This window comes from Dipodomys spectabilis, unplaced genomic scaffold (assembly GCF_019054845.1).
Source record: "Dipodomys spectabilis isolate Male_0828 unplaced genomic scaffold, ASM1905484v1 ptg000094l, whole genome shotgun sequence".
NCBI lineage: Eukaryota > Metazoa > Chordata > Mammalia > Rodentia > Heteromyidae > Dipodomys > Dipodomys spectabilis.
This window is the reverse complement of record NW_024870771.1, coordinates 14151449-14156941: the sequence shown is the minus strand read 5'-3', so window position 1 is coordinate 14156941 and position 5493 is coordinate 14151449. Positions and strand designations below refer to the sequence as shown.

Sequence of the window (5493 nt, the reverse complement as noted above, 5' to 3'; positions counted from 1 at the left end):
TGGCTATAATCAAGAACTCTAATAACAACAGATGCTGGAGGGGATGTGGACAGAAGGGAACCTTACTGCATTGTTGGTGGGGGTGTAAACTTGTTCAACCACTTTGGAAAGCAGTATGGAGGTTCCTCAGAAGACTCCACATAGAGTTCCCCTATGACCCAGCAATCCCACTTTTGGGCATTTACCCAAATGATCACAAACAAGACCATACTAAAGCTACCAGCACAACTGTGTTTATTGCAGCATTATTTACTATAGCTAAGATATGGAACCAACCCAGATGCCCCTCAGTAGATGAATGGATCAAGAAAATGTGATACACACACACGCACACACACACACACACACACACACTAGAATTCTATGCCTCTATCAGAAAGAAAGACATTACTCCATTTGTTAGGCAATGGAAAGACTTGGAAAAAATTAAATTAAGTGAAGTAAGACAGGCCCAAAGAAACATAGGTCCCATGCTTTCCCTTATTTGCAATAACTATTATATGTCTGAGACAAGTAGAAATGTTGATGTTAGGCAAAATGAACCCCAAGATAAGGATTCAAATGTTTTTTTTTTCTTGCTATTGTTTCTAACATATTTATAAGATGATTTCTTTGTTGCTTTGTATGTCCCTCCCTCATGGTATAACCCCTGTTTTCACTGTATTTGATGTTGGTATAATTTGTGGAGGGGAAGGGAAAAAAAACACAATTGTTTAAATAGTGATACAGGTGGACCCATTGCAACAATGAGATGTACAAGACGTTATGTCGAAAAACGAACTTTACAACTTTGGCGTGGGGGACAGGGATGGGGTGTATGTGGGGGAGATGGTAAGGGGAAACAAAGGAGGAGGCAACAATGCTTGATAAGAAATGTACTCACTACCTTGCTCATATAATTGTAACCCCTCTGTGTGGTATTTTCACAATAAAAAATTAAAAATTAAAGAGAATATCATATTTCAAGTATATTAGCACAAATGAGGGAAGTAAGATTCCTTCCCCTCCCCCCCAAAAAAAGCAAACGCTGAAGTCTCCTTCCACACATGGCAAGATCAACCTCCAGAAAGCTTTCCTTTCCCATTACCTTCCCTGATCCACAACCAAGAAGCCCGCTTGTACCTGGAAGAGAGGGCGATGGTTTTCCCATTGAAATCAGCTGTTCCAAGTGGAAGGTCGAATTTTATTCTGGAAAGTAGATTTTATTCTGTGTAGTTCCTGAGATGCTCAGAGACAAGATACTGCCTTTGAGCCAAGATGGAGTTAGCAACTTCTGCTGAGCCTTCCTGCTGTGTAAAGATGCAATCCTTGGGCTCCTTTGGGAGGCAAACGAAAGCTTCATTAGGTGGTGGCTAATTGTTTCCTAAAGTTTTTGCACTATCAAATAGAGATAAACTCTCATTTGGTGGCTGGGAACTGAAATCCACTTCAGGCAGCTTAAGCACAAATTTTTTTATAGGATAGAAGGAGGTTTTGGAAGCCTGTGACATTATAGTTGGCCTCAGCTTCTACTTAAAACCATAAAAGACCACCTGTGTAGCTCTCCTCCCTCTCTCCCTGTGTAGAATCCATTCCATGGCCTGGAGGAAGATTCTGATTGACTTAGCATGAGTGGGTTGTCCAACCAAGGCCCAATCAATTATGACCAGTGAGGAGTGAGTCAAATGGTATCATTGGAGCAGTTGATCTGGTAAATGGAAGGCAGACAGAGCAAGAGATAAACTCTACAGGTGGGGATGTAGTGGGCTGTTGGGGTTGAGGGAGCTCACTACTGGGTACTTAAGCTTTGCTAAATATTAAGTAGAGTCAATAGAGTTATATTTAGCAAACTCCCAGGACTACGTGTTGGGCATGTATTTGTGCAAAGAGCAATGATTTAACAGTTGTACTGAACAAATGTGTGGGCAGAAGATTCAAGAGAGGCAGGCCATTGATATCTTGACCTTTACTAAAAGTCACTTAAATAAACACAAAATCATTAAAAAAAACCCAAACATTTTGTTTTGGTCTTCATACCTATTTGATAAATGTGTCAGTTCAGCTAAACACAGGATTTAGTACTTGGTAAGTCTAGTCAAATTTTAGAACTCACATGTGCATTTACAAAGGGACAGAACAGAGCTACCTTCCCCCTTAGATTGACATGGTCTCCATAAACAGAATGACAGATGTGTCTGCAGTTCTAATGCAGGCATCCTACAAAGCTTCCCAAAGGAAACTTTCAGGGGGTTGTCACAAGTTGTCTTCTTTTTTCTCATGTTTCTGGGATTTGATCTCAGGATGTTGTGATTGCTAGGCAGGTGTTCTCCTACTTGAGCCACACAACCTTTATGTTTTTTGAACAAGGTCTTGAGTTTTGGCCTAAGACTGTGATCCCACTACCTACTCCTCCTGACTATTTGATTGAGACGAAGTCTTAGGACCTTTGGTCCCAGACTGGCTGCAATCTTTCCAATCTTCCAGTCTCTACCTCTTAGAGATTATAGGTGTTTGCCACAACTCCCAGCCACAAAAGTATATCCACAGGCAACTTTTACCTGGTCAAAGTGACTTGAGCCTTATATACATATGTAATTTGGAAATCTTTTCTTCTTAAAATTCATCTTTAAATAGTTGTATGAAGGTATTTCTTTTTATTCTAAAGAATAAATGGGCAGAGGGGTTACAGTTACAAAAGTCAGGTAACGAGTACATTTCTTTTTTTTAAATATATATATATGTGTGTGTGTGTGTGTGTGTGTGTGTGTGTGTATATATATATATATATATATATATATATATATATATATATATTTTTTTTTTTTTTTTTTTTTTGGGTCTGGTCGTGGAGCCTGAACTCTAGGCCTGGGCACTGTCCCTCAGCTCTTCAGCTCAAGGCTAACGCTCTATCACTTGAGCCACAGTGCCACTTCCGGCTTTTTTCTTTTTTCTTATGTGGTGCTGAGGAATCGAACCCAGGGCCTCAGGCATGCAAGGCAAGCACTCTACCACTGAGCCACCTTCCCAGCAGCTAAATATATTTTTTATTGTAAAAATACCATACAGAGGGGTTACAGTTACATGAGTAAGGTAATGAGTACATTTTCTATGGAGCATTATTACCATCTCCTTTGCTTTTCCCCTGCTGTCCCTTCCCTCCCCACCTCCCCAACACCTCCTTCTCCCCCCCAACCGAAGTTGTAAAGTTCCTTTTCAACATGCTGTCTTGTATAACTCATTGTTACAATGGATCAGCCTGTATCCTTATTTCAGCATTTTGTTATTTCCCTTCTCCTCCCCAATTTAGAAAAATATATATACAAGATGCAGGGCACCGGAGTCAAATACACTGAAAACAGGGATTATACCATGGGGGAAGAACATACAAAAGAAACAAAAAAAATCACATAGTACACTATAAATACATTAAAAATGTTTGTTTTTGAAGAGTGCCACCCTCTCCCTCATTTTCTCCCAAGTTTTTCCCTCCCAACCCCTTCCCCGCAAGTTATATAGCTCATTTCCAACATAGTAGTTAGTATCACTGCTGAATTATTTCACCCTGTACAGAGATTTCAATTCAACATATCAGTTAATATGTACAATGCATCTTGATTGATACATTGTATCATTCTTCCCCTTGTCTCCCATCTTCACCCATTCCCTCAGTCTACCTAGCTCCATTTTCACATATGTATGTTGAATATGACTACATTTGCATACCCTTTCTCTCTCCATTTGTCTACCCTTCTCTCCTTGACCTCACTGCCCCCTCCAGATGGAAATTTTTTTCTCATGTTGTGAAACTCCCAGACATTATAGAGACAGCCTGTAACCACCATTTTCTTATTCAAAATATTGTCTAACTATTTACCAGTTGTGGCATTTTTATAATTATTAAATAGGCCATGCAGATTGTTAATCCGTTGTTCCTTGGGTGTGGGTTCCTTCTTTTCAAAGATATGTGACATATTTAGGTTATACCTTTCCTTCTTTTTAATGATGAAAGTGAAGATAAGGGAAAGAAATGGAGAATTCCCAGTAAGAGTCTTTTCAAATATGTCTACATTAGTTCAAGCCAGCAGAGACTTGGTCTTCCAGCTGCTGTAGAAAATCTATTAGAGCCTCTGGGAGCAGAGCGAGGCAGGGAGGGCCTGCTGCTGGAGTCTGCCCTAGTGCTGGCTCTCAGTATTGTTAGAGCCATCTGGGTATAGAGAGCTGTCATGCAGGGATGAGGACACTAACTCAAAAGGATCTCATAAAGGCAAAGTTTACTTCTGTGCAGAAGGGTGAATGAGCATACTAAATGGGTGCAAAACTGAATGAGCATAAACACACATGTGCATGTGCATGTGTGTTCCTCCCCCACTTTTATCCGGATACAGTGAGCTCTGCCCTCTTTCTTTTTTTCAGTATATAAACTACTTATTAACAGAAAAGGCCTACTCATTTCTTCTTGGACACACCCACAGTGCGACCACGGCGTCCAGTGGTCTTGGTGTGTTGGCCTCTAACTCAAAGGCCCCAGAAGTGGCGCAGCCCTCTATGGGCTCGAATCTTCTTCAGCCGCTCCAGGTCTTCACGGAGCTTATTATCCAGACCATTGGCCAGAACCTGGCTGCATTTTCCATCCTTTCCATCCTTCTGTCTGTTTAAGAACCAGTCTGGAATCTTGTACTGACGTGGATTCTGCATAATGTTGATAACATATTCCACCTCATCCTCTGTGAGTTCTCCAGCCCTCTTGGTGAGGTCAATGTCTGCTTTCCTCAACACCACATGAGTGTATCTTCGCCCCAAACCCTTAATGGCAGTGATGGCAAAGGTTTTTTCCGCCGCCCATCGATGTTGGTGTTGAGTACTCGCAAAATGTGCTGGAACTTCTCAGGAATCACTAAAGACATGGCGGCAGCACCAGTGGTGGCGTGTAGGCCTCCTGTGGAAGAGCGAGCCCTGGCCTCTTACCTGGATTGCTCCCACAGGCTGGGAGTCTTGTTGGGCTGGGAGTTTTGTTGTTAGGCTTTCAACAAACAGAGCTGGGTGGGCTGGAGGAGGCTGGATAAGTCTCCAGGACTTTACACTTGATGGGCAATTTCACAAATGGAGGAGAGGCTTAGCAAAGGAAGAATCCAAAAAAAGAACCTGGTCTAGGACAACTTAAAATGGAGTCTTCTTAGAAAGGAATGTAACACAGTGATGGAAAAAGCTATCACCTATAGTATCATTAGCTGACTGTTGCTAGCTTGGACTTTTGGAACACAAAATTCAGGAAGACTTTCCATTTTTCCTGCTCTCTTCTTTGTGTGGCACCTTCTCTAAGGCCCTGTGGACTGAACTGGCTTGCTCTGGGTGTGGGAGTGAAATGGGAAAAGTCTACCCATGAATATCTCAAAACATTACCCAGCCGCAAATTAAGTGTGAGGAGCATGCCAATGGGGGAAGATTCTTCACCTGAAACTAGACAGGGAACTAGATTTCCTGTCTACCCCTCACTAGGGAGAGTGAGGGGATGGT

The 5493-nt window shown here is 41.8% G+C and overlaps 1 pseudogene; it reads right to left on the bottom strand.

The window, feature by feature from the left end:
* Positions 1-4388: 4388 nt before the first annotated feature.
* On the bottom strand, positions 4389-4921 carry LOC122112398 (annotated as a pseudogene).
* Positions 4922-5493: the final 572 nt, after the last annotated feature.